Genomic DNA, 18,565 nt, shown 5'->3' with positions numbered 1-18,565 from the left:
TTCTGGTGTTTATCAGGATTCAACTCTAGGCTTTATTCTTTTAGCATGCTACACATTACCACTAGCCTCTATCATCCATTTTCATTGTTTTAGTTATTACAGATAGCCTAAAATTTGTATCTTTCACTCAGATCTCTCCTGAGATTTAAACCAGTGTATGTAACCATACTCTGGATATTTCTGTTTGAATGCCTCATAAACACCTTAAATTCAGTGTCTAAAAGTGAACTCTCATTCTCCTCAATGAACCTCCTGTTTCACCCATATTTTATAGTGAATTGGGATCACTATCCACTCAGTTGTATAAGATGTAAACTTTAAAGTAGCATTGTTCAAAAATGTTGCCTTTCTCTCAACCCTGACATCCAATCAGTCTTCAAAACTTGCCCATTCTACCTTGTATATATATCTTGAATCTCTCCACTTCTCTCTAGGTCAACTGACATTTTCCTAATGTAGGTAATAATACATACTTTTTACTGGAGTATTGTAATAGTTCCTAATTGCCCTCTCTTCATCCAGTATACTCACCATAATCCACGTTCTTAACAACTGGAGAATATACTTCCACCTTCCCAAGATATCTCTGTGTCTCAGCCCATTCTGGGATTAGGCTCAGGCTTGAGGTCTAGAATCTTGATATTCAAATCAGTTCCAGGTAAGGATGAGAAAAATATGGTTTCTTTCAATTGGAAAATCTGTGAACTAAAGAGATAAGTTAGCTGCCTTCCATACACCCAATAAGAGTCGGGAGACAGGGACAGAATAACCGTAACAGATACTCCTATTCAGTAGGGTACTGGATGGCAGAGACGATGAGAGAGAACAGGAGAAACATAGTGGTCACTAGTCCCAAGCAAATTCTCAGATGTAGATAGGCAAGTATCTCTAGCTCTAGCTAGATTGCCATTTGACTTCCTGGGAGTGGCTTTCTGTGGCTCTTGGCTCCTTCATCTGGGCTTTTAGCTTCATGACTTGAGTCACTTTCTCTTTTTTATTAGAAATGGTCCATGCTTGCTGGAGAGTAGTTTCTCCTTCTGATTCCTTTCCAGGAAGGTTGTGAATACTGTTTGTCTCTGCAGTCAGGCTTTCTGTGTGAAAAGCCCTGGTATCTTCTGCTCGCAACTGGAATCATTCTTTATAGTGTGCCAGAAGTTGTTCCTGGTGTACTGGGACATTCTGGTGGGTGCTTGGAGGAGAGTATGGAGGGATTAGCAACAGACTTGGATGAAGCAATCTGGGTAGTGTCACATGATGTATGTACCTCTTCATCTGTGAATCCTTTCTCCTTTCCTTGGCATTGGCTTCCTGGAAAGGTCTTCCTGGTATTAGTGGAGGAGGTCATTGTTTTTCTCAGGCAGACTACTGAAAGTAATAACATTAAACCAATACAAGGCAAAATAGCAAAAAACTCTCTTTCCCATTCAGTCATTTTAAAAGTTAATTTACCAAAAGGAGTAAAGTTTAGTCAGAGTAATTTCCACCAAGGAAAAAAAAAAGATTGTATTTTTAGCCTACTTTTCACAGTTAATCTAACGAATCATTTCATTAATGTTGACTGTTCTTCCAGCCAAAGAGCAGAATTGAAAGAAGCTTTTTACTGGTTGAAGCCACATGTGAGCTTTTCTAAATCCCCTGACCATTTGAAAGTTTAAAAGGTCCACAACTTTCCAATTGTTAGCCTTAGGGTAAATGGAAACCTAAAATGGTCTGGGATTACCTTGATTATGAGAGTGAAAGTAGCCTTCAGATTATTTCCCTGAAATTGCATTTCTGCAAAAAAATTACTAATAGATAATTACTAACAAGCCTGGTCTTTACTAATGCACTTACCTGGTTCTGAGAAGTATGTGAATTATAGATCAGGTGTCTCTCTGGGTAAGGCTGAACCATTTCTCACATATAATCTTGTTTTTAAATCCTATATTAACATTTTTTTCCTAAATCTACTTCAGCATCTTTATACTACTCAGAAAATAGAAATAATTCATATTTGCCCATATGTGTAGCAATAAATAGGAAGGATTGTGCACCACAGACAATGTTTGCTTCCTTCAATGACAGTGTCCTGAACAAATGGAGTGTTAAATTATTTAGAAATACTTCTTCTCAGATTGGTAGTATTTGTCTTTTTGTCAGAATATTGCCAAAGATGGGCACAATATGACTGAAATTATATATTTACTGAGAAATGCATGATTTGCACTTGTTTTCAAGTGAGGGAATTATAAATTCAATACTTTGCTACCCTTCTATGTAGAATTTCTGTCAGAATTAAGCATTTAATCTATTCACATTATCATAGTTGAAACTGGAATTCTGGTTTTATTTTTCAAACACTGATTTAAAAAAAAATTCATTATCTCTTCTTTTTTGATTTTGAGCACAGTATCTGTGATGGTTTGTATTGTGTCAACTTGGTTACACTGGAATAATGTTTCTCCAAACCCTCACCCTTCTGTGGTCCTGGGTTGTGTGAGACTTGGAAGGTCGAAGTGAAGAAGTAGCTGTTAGTGTCTGAAGGCCAGTGTTGCGAGAGGCAGTCAAAAAACCCAGATGTGAGGGCAGGTTCAAGTGTGTCCTCACTCTCCCCAGGTCATCACTCCTGATTGCTGGCCCTGCTGCCCAGCCATGGCTTTCAGGCCCCATAACTGGACCTTGGGCTGCTGACTAACAGAAGCAGTAGCTATACAAAGGCAACAGCTTTCCATAGACAACTACCCCAGCAACACTACATGGCCCCGTGTCCGCAGCTATATGTGCCTTTCTCCCTAGATTCCTTTGCAGGCTCCAATTTGTCCACCTGCACCAGGTGTTTGGCAGTTGCCAGCTCTGATAACAAAGCTGCTTGTGGGTAGATTAAATCATTGAGAAATAGCATGCAGGGATTACCTGGGAATATTAGGAGTATCTGTTTTAATTAGTAAGATCTGGTAAGTGTTTATCTAAAACTGTAGCAACCACTAAACAGTGTGGCTTAAGAAAAAAATTTTTTAAATTTTATATAATTTTAATTTAAATTACAACACTGAAGTAGTATAAAATATTTTTCTATTAAACCAACTTTATTGTTTTGGTAGAACTTACATTTCACATTGCATAAGATGTTATTGCCTTATTGTTAACATGCAGATTGGCTGCATGCATCTAGTCATTGTCAATAGATTGATTCAGATTGAACGCATTTTACATTTTAAATGAAGGCTTACTACTGATGCAACATTGAGTGAAAATGCTACCACCCAGAATAGTAAACAGAAAACAAGAGATTAGTAGTCATGTTACAAATTTCATGAGGAATGGAATTGCATTTCAGTAGGGCACAGCAGAACAAAAAAGCGTGTTTATTGTTGTGTAAATTTCCTTATAGGTAAAAATAGTGGGCAGCGTTTTTGTTGTGGACAAAGTGTACAACATGAGACATTTTCAACAAATTTATAGTAAATTTGATAAGATATTTTTTCTAACAAAAAGTCATTGAGTTTAGTCACTTGAAATAATACTTTAAAAGAACAGACAAAATGAACTGATGAATGGTTAGAATTGGAATTAGAAAACTAACAAAAAATTTTTAATGATTTTTCAAAAGAACTAAGCTTGTAAATAAGCTAGGTTTTTTTTTAAATAAGAAACCATTTTTACATAGAGAAATGGCAAAAATGATTAATAATTTCACCTTTTAATTTTTACTTTTTAAAAATATGGCTACCAAACAATTAAAAATTATATATGTGACTTGTATTTTATGTCTCTTAGTGCTGATTCAAAGAGTATATGGAGACTTGAGGTAAAGTCTCATTCAAATGAATCTGAGAGGCCAGAAAAGCTTCCACTTCAGCTTTCCAGATCTTTCCATTTCCAGGGCACCTTTGCAAAGTATATTTTAGTTTTTACTACATAATTCATAAAAATTTGATATTTTACTGTTAAAATTACTGGCTACTTGTGCCTGTATGCCTTAGTAAATATCCGTGTATTTAAAAATGTTTCTTCAGAAACGTAGACAATAGAGAGGAAAAAACAACAAGGAAAACACAGCCAGTTAAAATTACTGGCTACTTGTGCCTGTATGAATTAGTAAATATGCATGTATTTAAAAATATTTCTTCAGAAACTTAGAAAATAGAGAGGAAAAAACAATAACATTTTAATATTAGTATTAAAATGCTAATACCATCATTGTTAGCATATCAATAGCTTTCTTTTACAACACAAAAATCTCATTTGAAATAAGTAAAAACATAAGTGAACACGTGAAAAAGACTATTGGAAACAAAACCTTTTTAAGAACAGCAAACATGACATTATGTAATTAAAAATACAGAAAAGTATACAGTTTTGCCAACGAATATTACATTCACAAGTTTTTAGTGGTAAATATTTGGTAGAATAAGGGATGGGACATATCAGCATACCCATATTATTTGGAGGTGGTTCTTGATAACCGTGCTGTTTATAGCTAATTATTTTTGTATAGTCAGAATAATATTTGGTATAATATTAGGTTACATTGCTGCATTTGAACTATCGATTTAGAGTTTAATTATCTTGCCCGTTGAATAACCAATCTTGGATTTTTCTTTTGCTGTGCAATTTCATTTGTGCCATTTCTAACAATATTGTATTGTTTTTAGAATGACTTTCTTCTTCAAATAACAAGTAGCCAAACTCCTTGCAAAATGTATAGTGCTCTATCAGTATAAAGGTTGGGTTACCAGGTTTGGTAGCCAACACAATTTAATGAGTAAACAAACACTCTGCAGAAACTTAGACCTGCTTAACCCCTTCAGGCAATTTTAAGTATTTTAATTCTGCCAGAAATGTAACCTACTGTTTTAATGAATAGTCAGAAAATATCCTTAATACTTGTGGATATTGATTCCAGCTGGAGATGCCTATCACCTGAGTTGACATTTAATATCTTTTCAAGGGATTCTCTTGAATTGGAAATAAAAGAAAAAAAAGAACTAAACTTGCTTTATCATTCTTGAAAGTATTTATCAAATTGAAAGAACCTCAGATTTTAAAAAGTAAACCACCTTAGGGAAAAAGCATAAATGTCATTGCTGCCTAACTAGGTTTTAGGAGTCCAGAAGTCAGAGGGGGCCTTTATAGACAAAGCCTGATTTTGAAATAGTTTTGATTCCTGTATCTGAGAATATATCAGTCCTATTTGTACAGTGTATGTGGTCATGGAAGTTATCAGCATATTAAAATGTATTCCACATGGATACTTTTTCTGCCATTCTTCTTATTTCCTACTCCTAACCTTGTAAAGTAGGAAAAGAAATTTAAAAGGGGGATATCATTCAGAATAATATATTTATGCTACTTGGCTAAATATCAAGCTTTGGAATGTGAAGGACACGGAAATTCCAGGATGGCAGCATAAGGTGCTTGATGAACCCTTCGCCCAGCAAAACAACAGTAATTTAAAGTCCCTGGAAATTGTCCTAAAGCCATAGAGTGAATGAAACAGTGAGAGGCCGTGGCGTTTGAGCCACGAGGTTGTGTCCATTTAACTTCCACCCCCAGCTCCATGTTAAGAGGTGCTACCCCAGGTATTCTTCTCTGGGCAGCTGCAACCAAGAAGAGAGGGGCTCCCTCTCCTCCAGCCTCCCAGTCTCGGGCCATGGTTTCCACATCTCACCGTCATTCTAGTCCACTGTTGCAGAAGTTCTCTTCCAAGCAGATGTGGCTTAGAGAAATAGATCTTCCCTTCCCTACTCAGTACCTACTCATAAAGATGAAGCTCAACCCCAAATGCAACACGCTGAAACTACTGGGACCGCTATCACCCTTGCCCCAACATACTTATAGGGTGAAAGTTCCATGTCACTGGGGCAAGCTAAGAAAATAGTGGCAGCCACCCTGCCCTTCTGCTCGTCACAACTCATAGAGCAGGATGTACTCTTGAAAAAGTATGTCCCTACCCCAGCTCTGGTAAAATAGTACAAGGGTTCCACCCAGGAGGAAAGGCAGGCCATAAAGACAAGGAGCTCTACATCTCTTCCTCAGGAAACTGCCTTTATTTGGAACAGAGCATAGAGAATTCTATGACTTAAGAGCATTTTTAAAAATTATGGAGATCTTGGCGGAAAGCAATTTGAAAAGGCTGGTAGCTCTATGAAATATGCAAAATGGCAGAGCAACCAAAGGTTTAATAGAGAGTGACAGAGAAAAAGATAACAAAAAAGAGCCCTCTTGGGATGATAGTCAATTCTTGGGGGCAGGAAGACTGTGCACATGTGCTTTCAGAAACAATCAAGCGATCCCAGCATTCTGGGAGGCCGAGGCGGGCTGATCACAAGGTCAGGAGATCAAGACCATCCTGGCTAACACAGTGAAACCCTGTCTTTACTAAAAAATACAAAAAATTAGCCGGGTGTAGTGGCGGGCGCCTGTAGTCCCAGCTACTCGGGAGGCTGAGGCAGGAGAATGGCTTGAACCCGGGAGGCGGAGCTCGCAGTGAGTCGAGATCGCGCCACTACACTCCAGCACTCTAGCCTGGGCTGTCGCCCACGTCTCAAAAAGAAACAATCAGAGCAGGATCTGGAAAGACCTGAAGCATCCCCACAAAGTGCACAGGCCCATCAATACAAGGCAGAGCCTGCACTGCCATAGGGGCTTAAGAACAGCCTCTGATCAAACACAAGTCAAACAATAACATGCTCTAATCTGGGAGCTGCTCCTAGGAGGATACATATAAAATAGAATCAAACTAATTCCAGACAGTCTGTGTGACTGTATATGCCCAAAGCTACTTCCTTCTTGAGAAAGTTTGGAAAGATAACTTTCAAGCTATTTGTCTGTGACAAAAACACAGGGCAACAAATATAAACTCCCTGAACTCTGATAGCAGCCTCCAGGCCACGAGCCCTTGATGAGTAAGTGGCTTATGCAAACCCAAGGATGATCCCTAGGGAATGAGGCCAAGAGCTAAAACAAGGGAAAGAAATCTGCAGGGACATCAGAGGCTGCACACTTGGAGGGAATTAGAATTTGCAAAATTAGTTTAAGTAATTAATCAAATAAGCAAAGGACCCAGCAAACAAGAAGAACAAACCCCTCCACAGTATTCAGTACCCAGATTTGCTAAAAATATACCTAAAATATCTAGCTTTCAATAAAAAATTATCAGATATGCAAAGAAACAGGAAAATGTAACCCAAACACAGGAAAAAGTAGCAGGCAATAAAAACTACCTTGGAAGATATCCTGATGGTAGGATGGCGAATTTAGCAGACAAAGACTTCAAAAAAGCTATTATAAAGATATTCAAAGACTCAGGAAAATTTGTATTTCCCATTTCTTTGGCTAGCTACAAACCAGATGTAATAATCTTATTACCTATTCCATAGCTCCCGTAAAATATATGTTTACTCCCTTTTCAGAGGTAGACTCTGCTAGTGTTCAACATTTATGCATCACTTTGCTTTTAAATGGCCTATCTTTAGGGGTCTCCCCTAACAGCCATTATCAGGATCAGTGTTTATGAAATGCCTACTACTGTTCACCTTGCTAGTGATCTTTGAGTCTATTAAGAGGGAGGAACAAATTAGTTTTACAGATATTTTTCTGGCATACCAAGGTCCCAAAGTAATACTGTGGGAGTCCTGGGATTAGCACTCACAGTTCTGTCATCTCAACTGCACCATAGTTTACTCACCTATATCGTTTCCCTGTAGGAAATGATAAGCAGAAATATCTCACTGCACCTCTGGTCTGTAATGTGTTTGTTGAGCTCTGCATATTTTAGCAAACTGTGAGGGTTACAGCTCTATAGGTAAAGTCATGCCACCCCTAGAAATACCATTTGACCCAGCCATCCCATTACTGGGTATATACCCAAAAGACTATAAATCATGCTGCTATAAAGACACATGCACACGTATGTTTATTGCGGCACTATTCACAATAGCAAAGACTTGGAACCAACCCAAATGTCCAACAACGATAGACTGGATTAAGAAAATGTGGCACATATACACCATGGAATACTATGCAGCCATAAAAAATGATGAGTTCGTGTCCTTTGTAGGGACATGGATGAAACTGGAAAACATCATTCTCAGTAAACTATCGCAAGGACAAAAAACCAAACACCGCATGTTCTCACTCATAGGTGGGAATTGAACAATGAGAACTCATGGACACAGGAAGGGGAACATCACACTCCGGGGACTGTTGTGGGGTGGGGGGAGGGGGGAGGGACAGCATTAGGAGATACACCTAATGCTAAATGACGAGTTAATGGGTGCAGGAAATCATCATGGCACATGGATACATATGTAACAAACCTGCACATTGTGCACATGTACCCTAAAACCCTAAAGTATAAAAAAAAAAAAAAAAAAAGTCATGCCACCCCTAGGCCTACATTTCAACTACTTTGCCATCTGGAGCACTCCATCTGGAGTTCCTTTTTACCAGTTTTTTTCATTCCATGCTGTTCTACTAATTCTTCCCTCTTTCGTGTCTTTGCTGTGTGGTGGGCTCTACTGCTTGTAACTTGAGGAAAACAAGCAAACATTATTTTTACTTTCTGCGAGGGTGATGGTGAGGTTAAGTATCAAAGTTTATGTTTTATTTTGCATACCTGAATTTTACAAAGTAATAATAAACCAGTTCCAACCCAGCTGTTGTTAGGACATTTGCCATATCTATAAATCATAAATGTTTCAAAACTGGTGTCATTCTTCTTGTTAGAGACTGAGGATAAGAGTAGGTATGAAATTTTGTGAGCACAGGTGATATTTTCCTCATCCTTATTTTCCACATGATTGGAAGAAAAGAGACTGAAAGAAAATCCTATGTACTAACCAAATTGTTTCCTCAATGTCTCTGAAAATGTACATGCACTTTCAAACATGTTGAAGAAATAAAAGATGACCACATCTCCATAGCAGCCCCTTTATAATATTAATATTCTTTCCTTGTTCCTCTTCCCAACATGTATGTACTGACAGCCTCATATAAGACTCAAAATTGCTTAGGTTTTAAAAAAATTTTTCACATGAAAAAAAATCCAACCTTGCTTTTTGTTAATAGCTGCATAGATGTTAGATTTTCAAAATGACAAGTGGAAAATTTTCCCATTCACTCACATTAGGCCAACCATATTTACTGTATCAACAGTATGAATTTCCAATGTGTCAACAGGTTATTTTAAAGAAGGTCTTTCATGAGATTTCTCTCTCTGCAGACTGTGAATCATGCAAATTAACCCATCACTAGAGATATCTGATTGTGTATGTGTACATATATTTTCTGTATAATAAATTGAGGCTATAAAACTGTTCTGTCCCCAAAAAGGAAACTATAGCATTCTGTGACTGTATGTGTTTGAGTATGTATTGCTTGGAGGAAAAAATAAACACATATCAGCAACCAGAAATAGAAAGCTATATGCTTACATCACGGATAAAATAACCCATAAACCATTCCTGATTCAGCACCCAATATCTTGATAGCTACACACTGTTAAAATGTCTCCATATACCTAAAGTTGTCTATCCTGGAAATATCAAACTTCTGTCTACCATAGATAAAATTATCAGGCAACATTTATTATTTTTTCAGATTTTTTATGACATTTGTTACAATCCAAAACCATTTGTCATCTCTCATTGCCTTCCCAAACCAGAATGTAAATTTCACAGGAAAAGGGACCATATCTGTTTTGCTCATCCCTATGTCCCTAACACCTTGTACCTGTCATACCGCAAGTGCTTAATAAATATGCAAATAAATATGCACTGTAAAAATATTGTATGCATTTGGAGAGAGAGATTGTAGGCTGATTAGTCCATTATATATTAAAAAATAATTATTAATGAAATCCCTTTCCCCCAATTTTTCCTCTCAGAATGTTTTTAATGTTAATTAATTTTAATTTGTAATTCACTAAGTTTTTAAGTTCTTCTCAGATTTAAGACTTTTTGAGACACACACAGACATACACCTTGCAAGTGTAATTTTGGTAAAAGAATCACTGATATTGAAGCAAAGGGTTTCAAACATGTATTTTCAAAACCTCCATCATCTTTCCAGTTTTAAAATTTCCTCCTAAGGTCTTATAATAGTTATTTTATTCAAACTGGCTTAAACTTCTTAATTGTAAAGATATCTACATGTGTTTCTACATAGGCTGTAATCTGATATAAAGTTTCTGATTCTCCCTCCCTATCCATCCCTCTCCAATTCTCTCTTTCTCCTTCTTTCTCCTCCCCATTATGGTTACATTAGAATTAGAATATTGCTCTCTTTTTTGCTTTTTTTAAACTTTTTTCTTCACTGCTTCATAAGAGCAGAGAAAGAAGATAGAATTACAGACCCATTTAATTTGCAGTTTATTAATTAATGGCTTCCCTTACAGATGTAGGTGACAGAAAATTTGGAGGAGTTTGAGAATAACATATATGGATAAAAATGCACTAGTTGACCATCATGCTCATAGATTCTTATGCTTATAGAGAATAGATATTTGGTTTAATTGTTTATACCACTGTCCACTCCAAGGGAGTTCTATTTGGGCAGTGGCTGGGAACTATTCACACCAGTGATTAGTTTACCACTTGTGTTCCTTCAGGTCAGAACCAAATTGCTGTCTACCAACTGTCAGGGGAAAATGTGCCAGAATAGGTAGGTTTTCCATTTCTCCACCTGGCTGGCTTACCAGTTGGATAAGTAAAGGATAAATAGTGAAGACATTCAGAGGGGATTAGAGGATAGAAGAGATGACACTTGTGAAAAGGCATTGCACCTCTTAGCACACAGATGGGGTATATGTATTTAGGTTTTGGCATTATTTGTCCCTATTCAAACCTGCTGTTGTATCTGAGAAGGATTATTTATCCAATGCTTTGTACTTTAAATTTCCACTAGTGTCTCTAAAATTTGTTAATGGTGGATCGCTTCCTTGACTGTGCATTACAATCATTGGGAAGCTTTTACAATATAATGCCTGAGTCCCAGTAAAGATAAATTGTATCTCTGGGGTAAGTATCTAGATATTGGAATATTCTTTGAAAGGCTTCCCGAAATGACTCTAATATAGAATCAATATTGAGTCCTGCAGTTATGATATGGGAATAAACTAAGTTTACTTTTCCTATATGAAGAAAATAATTATCTCTCTGATGATATCCAGTTACTATATGAAGACTAAGAATATACCAAAGGAGAATCAAGATGATTGCCAGTTACAGAGAACTCAAGCAAGTTGGATAGTTTGAAACTGCAATGGCATTAATCAGTTGATTTATCATGCTTGCATGCAAGTAGGCATTGATTCATTCAATACAGATTTATTAATGGTCACAGTTTACAGTACTTGATATGGGTGAATAAGAGAGGAATAGATACAATACACTTGACTTTAATATCACATTCAAGTAATGAACATAGATACGTAAACAATTACAGAATCTACTTAATGATATAATTATGTCTAAAATATATAAGCAGCACAGAAAAGGAGTGATTAATTCTGTCTTCAGGGAAAGGAAGAGGAGAAAAGCTTCTTTTAGGTGGTAGTGGTTATGCTGAGTTTTGAAAATGAATATTAATTTCTAGGCATTCCAGTGAATGTGGTAGGAAAGGTCATTTCAGGAAGAAATGATATCTCATTGTGGTTTTGATTTGCATTTCTCTAATGACCTGTGATGATGAGCTTTTTTTCATATGTTTGTTGGCTGCATAAATGTCTTCTGTTGAGAAATGTCTGTTCATATCCTTTGCCCACCATTTTATGGTTGTTTTTTTTTTTGTAAATTTGTTTAAGTTTCTTGTAGATTCTGGATATTAGCCCTTTGTCAAATGGATAGATTGCACAATTTTTCTCCTATTCTGTAGGTTGCCTGTTCACTCTGATGATAGTTTCTTTTGCTGTGCAGAAGCTCTTTGGTTTGATTAGATCTCATTTGTGAATTTTGGCTTTTGTTGCAAGTATTTTTGATGTTTTAGTCATGAAGTCTGTGCCCATGCCTATGTCCTGAATGGTATTGCCTAGGTTTTCTTCTAGGGTTTTCATAGTTTTAGGTCTTACATTTAAGTCCTTAATCCATCTTGAGTTAATTTTTTTTATAAGGTATAAGGAAGGGGTCCAGTTTCAGTTTAATGCGTATGGCTAGCCAGTTTTCCCAGCACCATTTATTAAATAGGGAATCATTTCCCCATTGCTTGTTTTTCTCAGGTTTGTCAAAGATCAGATGGTTGTAGAGTGTGGTGTTACTTCTGAGGCCTCTGTTCTGTTTCAGTACCAGTACCATGCTGTTTTGGTTACTGTAGCCTTGTAGTATAGTTTGAAGTCCGGTATCATGATGCCTCCAGCTTTGTTCTTTTTGCTTAGGATTGTCTTGGCTATACAGACTCTTTTTTGGTTCCATATGAAATTTTAGGTAGTTTTTTCTAATTATGTGGTGAAAGTCAATGGTTGCTTAATGAGAATAGCATTGGATCTATAAATTACTTTGGGCAGTATGGCCATTTTCATGATAGATTCTTCCTATCCATGAGCATGGAATGTTTTTCCATTTGTTTGTGTCCTCTCTTATTTCCTTGTGTAGTGGTTTGTAGTTTTCCTTTAAGAGGTCCTTCACATCCCATGTAAGTTGTATTCCTAGGTATTTTATTCTCTGCAGCAATTGTGAATGGGAGTTCACTCCTGATTTGGCTCTCTGTTTGTCTGTTATTGGTGTATAGGAATGCTTGTGATTTTTGCACACTGATTTTGTATCCTGAGACTTTGCTGAAGTTGTTTATCAGCTTAAGGAGATTTTGGGCTGAGACGATGGAGTTTTCGAAATGTACAATTATGTCTTCTGCAAACAGGGACAATTTGACTTCCTCTCTTCCTGTTTGAATATCCTTTATTTCCTTCTCTTGCCTGATTGCCCTGGCCAGAACTTGCAATACTATGTTGAATAGGAGTGGTGAGAGAAGGCATCCTTGTGTAGTGCTGGTTTTCAAAGGGAATGCTTCCAGCTTTTGCCCATTCAGTATGATATTGGCTGTGGGTTTGTCATAAACAACTCTTATTATTTTGAGATACATTCCATCAATACCTAGTTTATTGTAACATTTTTAGCATGAAGGGGTGTTGATTTTTATCAAAGGCCTTTTCTGCATCTGTTGAGATAATCATGTGGTTTTTGTCATTGGTTCTGTTTATGTGATGGATTATGTTTATTAATCTGAGTATGTTGAACCAGACTTTCATTCCAGGGATGAAGCCAACTTGATCATGGTGGATAAGCTTTTTGATGTGCTGCTGGATTTGCTTTGCCAGTATTTTATTGAGGATTTTTGCATCGATGTTCATCAGGGATATTGGCCTGAAATTTTCTTTTCTTGTGTCTCTGCCAGGTTTTGGTATGAGGATGATGCTGGTCTCATAAAATGAGTTAGGGAGGAGTTCCTCTTTTTCTACTGTTTGGATTAGTTTCAGAAGGAATGGTACCAGCTCCTCTTTGTACCTCTGGTAGAAGTCGGCTGTGAATCCTTCTGGTCTTGGGCTTTTTCTTGTTGGTAGACTATTAATTACTGCCTCAATTTCAGAACTTGTTATTGGTCTATTTAGAGATTTGACTTCTTCCTGGTTTAGTTTTGGGAGGGTGTATGTATCCAAGAATTTATCCATTTCTTCTAGATTTTCTAGTTTATTTGTGTAGAGGTGTTTATAGTATTCTCTGATAGTAGTTTGTATTTCCATGGGATGGGTGGTGATATCCCCTTTATCATTCTTTTATTGTGTCTATTTGATTCTTTTCTCTTTTCTTCTTTATTAGTATCTTCTTTATTGGTATCTATTTTGTTAATCTTTTCAAAAAACCAGCTCCTGGATTCATTCCTTATTTGAAGGGTTTTTCGTGTCTCTATCTCCTTCATTTCTGCTCTGATCTTAGTTATTTCTTGTCTTCCACTAGCTTTTGAATTTTTTTGTGCTTGCTTCTCTAGTTCTTGTAATTGTGATGTTAGGGTTGATTAGATCTTTCCCGCTTTCTCCTGTGGTCATTTAGTGCTATAAATTTCCCTCTATACACTACTTTAGCTGAGTCCTAGAGATTCTGGTACATTGTGTCTTTGTTCTCATTGGTTTCAAAGAACTTATTTATTTCTGTCTTAATTTTGTTATTTACCCAGTAGTCATTCAGGAGTAGGTTGTTCAGTTTCCATGTAATTGTGTGGTTTTGAGTGAGTTTCTTAATCCTGAGTTCTAATTTGATTGCACTGTGGTCTGAGAGTCTGTTTGTTATTATTTCCATTCTTTTGCATTTGTTGAGGAGTGTTTTACTTCCAATTATATGGTCAATTTTACATTAAAAGTGCTATGTGGTGCTGAGAAGAAAATATATTTTGTTGATTTTGGGCGTAGAGTTCTATAGATGTCTATTAGGTCCGCTTGGTCCAGAGTTTAGTTCAAGTCCTGAATGTCCTTGTTAATTTTCTGTCTCGTTGATGTAATATCGACAGTGGGGTGTTATATTCTCCCACTATTATTTGTGGGAGTGTAAGCCTCTTTGTAGGTCTCTAAGACCTACAAAGTTCTAAGATTTGTAGGTTCATAAAGCAAGTTATAAGACTTGCTTTATGAATCTGGGTGCTCCTATATTGGATGCATATATATTTAGGATAGTTAACTTTTATTGTTGCATTGATCCCTTTACCATTATGTAATGCCCTTCTTTGTCTTTTTTGATCTTTGTTGGTTTAAAGTCTGTTTTATCAGAGACTAGGATTTCAACCCCTGCTTTTTTTTTTTTGCTTTCCATTTGCTTGGTAAATATTCCTCCATCCCTTTATTTTGAGCCTATGTGTGTCTTTACACATAAGATGGGTCTCCTGAATACAGCACACTGATGGGTCTTTACTCTTTATCCAATTTACCAGTCTGTGTCTTTTAATTGGGCATTTAGCCCATTTACATTTAAGGTTAATATTGTTATGTGTGAATCTGATCCTGTCATTATGATGATAGCTGGTTATTTTGCCCGTTAGTTGATGCAGTTTCTTCATCGTGTTGATGGTCTTTACAATTTGGTATGTTTTTGCAGTGGCTGGTACCTGTTGTTCCTTTCCATGTTTAGTGCTTCCTTCAGGAGCTCTTGTAAGGCATACCTGGTGGCAACAAAATCTCTCAGCATTTGCTTGTCTGTAAAGGATTTTATTTCTCCTTTGCTTATGAAACGTAGTTTGGCTAGATATGAAGTTCTGGGTAGAAAATTATTTTCTTTAAGAATGTTGAATATTGGCCCCTATTCTCTTCTGGCTTGTAGGGTTTCTGCAGAGATATCTGCTGTTAGTCTGATAGGCTTCCCTTTGTGGGTAACATGACCTTTCTCTCTGTCTGCTCTTCACATTGTTCCTTCATTTCAGCCTTGGTGAATCTGACGATTATGTGTCTTGGGGATGCTTTTCTTGAGGAGTTTCTTTGTGGTGTTCTCTATTTCCTGAATTTGAATGTTGGCCTGTCTTGCTAGGTTGGGGAAGTTCTTCCTGAAGTGTTTTCCAACTTGGTTTTATTCTCCCCATCACTTTCAGGTACACCAATCAAACGTAGGTTTGGTCTTTTCACATAGTCCCATATTTCTTGGAGGCTTTGTTTGTTCTTTTTCATTGTTTTTTCCTCTAATCTTGTCTTCATGCTTTATTTCATTATGTTGATCTTAAATCTCTGATATCCTTTCTTCCGCTTGATCGATTAGTCTATTGATACTCGTGTATGCCTCACAAAGTTCTCGTGCTGTGTTTTTCAGCTCCATCAGGTCATTTGTGTTCTTCTCTAAACTGGTTATTCAAGTTAGCAGTTCCTGTAACCTTTTATCAAGGTTCTTAGCTTCCCTGCATTGGGTTAGAACATGCTTCTTTAGCTTGGAGAAGTTTGTCATTACCCACCTTCTGAAGCCTACTTCTGTTAGTTCGTCAAACTCATTCTCCATCCTGTTTTGTTCCCTTGCTGGCGAGGAATTGTGACTTTGGAGAAGAAGAGGCATTCTGATCTTTGGAATTTTCAGCATTTTTGCGCTGGTTTTTCCTCATTTTTGTGGATTTATCTACCTTTGGTCTTTGATGTTGGTGACCTTTGGTTGGGGTTTTTGCCTGGGCATCCTTTTTGTTGATGTTGATGTTGTTGCTTTCTGTTTGTTAGTTTTCCTTCTAATATTCAGGCCTCTCTTCTTTTTTTTTTGAGACAGAGTGTCGCTCTGTCGCCCAGATTGGAATGCAGTGGTGTGATCTTGGCTCACTGCAAGCTCTGCCTCCCAGGTTGAGGCCATTCTCCTGCCTCAGCCTCCCAAGTAGCTGGGACTACAGGCACCCACCACCATGCCTGGCTAATTTTTTGTATTTTTAGTAGAGATGAGGTTTCACTGAATTAGTCAGGATGGTCTCAATCTCCAGTCAGGCCTCTCTTCCGCAGGTCTGCTAGAGTTTGCTGGAGGTCCACTCCAGACCCTGTTTGCCCAGGTATCACCAGTGGAGGCTGCACAACAGCAAAGATTGTTGTCTGCTCCTTCCTTTGGAAGCTTCATCCCAGAGGGGCACCCACCAGATGCTGGCCAGAACTCTCCTGTATGAGGTGTCTGTTGACCCCTGCTGGGAGGCGTCTCCCAGTCAGGAGGCATGGGGATCAGGGACCCATTTGAGGAGGCAGTCTGTCCCTTAGGAGAGCTCGAGCGCTGTGCTAGGAGATCCATTGCTCTCTTCAGAGTCGGCCGACAGGAATGTTTAAATCTGCTGAAGCTGCACCCACAGCCACCCTTTCCCCCAGGTGCTCTGTCCCAGATAGATGGCAGTTTTATCAATAAGCCCCATACTGAGACTGCTGCCTTTCTTCCAGAGATGCCTTTGCCCAGAGAGGAGGAATCTAGAGAGGCAGTCTGGCTATAGTGGCTTTGCCGCACTGTAGTGGGTTCAGGCCAATTCGAACTTCCTGGTGGCTTTGTTTACAAGGTGAGGGGAAAACCAGCTACTCAAGCCTCAGTAATGGCGGACGCCCCTCCCTGCACCAAGCTCCAGCCTCCTAGTTTGACTTCAGACTGCTGTACTGGCAGTGAGAATTTCCAGCGGTGCATCTTAGCTTGCTGGGCTCCATGGATTGGGACCTGCTGAGCAAGACCCTTTGGCTCCCTGGCTTGAGCCCCCTTTCCAGGGGAGTGAATGGTTCCGTCTCAGTGGTGTTCCAGGTGGCACTGGGGTATGAAAAAAACTCCTGCAGCTAGATCTGTGTCTTCCCAAATGGTCGCCCAGTTTTGTGTTTGAAACCCAGGGCCATGGTGGTGTAGGCACCCGAGGGAGTCTCCTGGTGTGCATGTTGTGAAGACTGTAGGAAAAGCATAGTATCTGGGCCAGATAGCATCATACCTCATGGCACAGACCCTTACGGCTTCCCTTGGCTAAGGGAAGGTGTTCCCCAACCCATTGCACTTCCTGGGTGGGGCAACACCCCACCCTGCTTCTGCTCACCCTCTGTGGGCTGCACCCACTATCTAACCAGTCCCAGTGAGATAAGCTGGGTACCTCAGTTGGAAATGCAGAAATCACCCACCTTCTGCATTGGTCTTGCTGGGAGCTGCAGAATGGAGCTGTTTCTATTCAGCCATCTTGTCAGCCGCCCCAGAATTTCACTTTTTAAAGGCTGAATAATATTCCATTGCATGCATAAACCACATTTTCTTTATCTATTCATGCATTGATCAACATTTAAGTTGTTTCCATATCTTAGTTATTGTGAACAATGCAATGAACATGGGAGTGTAGCTATCTCTTTGAGATACTGATTTCAATTCTTTTGGATATACACATGGAACTGTGATTGCTGGATTATACAATAGTTCTACTTTTAATTATTTGAGGAACTTCCATACTATTTTTCAGAGTTGCCGAACCATGTTACATCTCCACCAATAGTGTAGAAGAATCTCAATTTCTTCACATCCTCAGCAACACTTGTTGTGTTTTGCTTTTCTAAGTAATAGCAATCCCAATATCCTAATGAGATGATAACTTATTGTGGCTTTGATTTGCATTTACCTGACAATTAGTGATGTCGAGAACCTATTTAGAAAAATGTCTATTTGTGTCATTTACACACTTTTTAATCAGGTTATTTGTTTTTATTTTATATTTGCTATTGAGTTGTAAGAATTTCTTATATTAGCCATTCATCAGATATGGTTTGCAAATACTTTCTCCATTTGGTAGGTTATCTTTTCACTCTGTTGACTGTTTCCTTTGCTGTGCAGAAGCATTTTAGTTTGATGCTGTCTTACTTGTTAATTTTTGCTTTTATATAAAGCTTGTGCTTTTGGTGTCATATCTAAGAAATTATTGCCAACTTCAATGTCAGGAGTTTTTTTCCCTAGGTTTTCTTCTAGGGATTTTACAGTTGCACATCTTACATTTAAATCATTAATTCATTTTGAGTTGATTTGGCGTATGGTGTAACAGAAGCCTTCAATTTCATTCTTTTACATGTGAATATCCAGTTTTCCAACATTTTTAATGGAGGAGACTCTCCTTTCCTCATTGTGTATTGTTAACACCATCATAGATTAGTTGACTA

Source organism: Symphalangus syndactylus, chromosome 3 (assembly GCF_028878055.3).
Source record: "Symphalangus syndactylus isolate Jambi chromosome 3, NHGRI_mSymSyn1-v2.1_pri, whole genome shotgun sequence".
In the NCBI taxonomy this organism is placed as follows: domain Eukaryota; kingdom Metazoa; phylum Chordata; class Mammalia; order Primates; family Hylobatidae; genus Symphalangus; species Symphalangus syndactylus.
The sequence above is the reverse complement of the archived record's forward strand: the minus strand, read 5'-3'. Positions refer to the sequence as shown.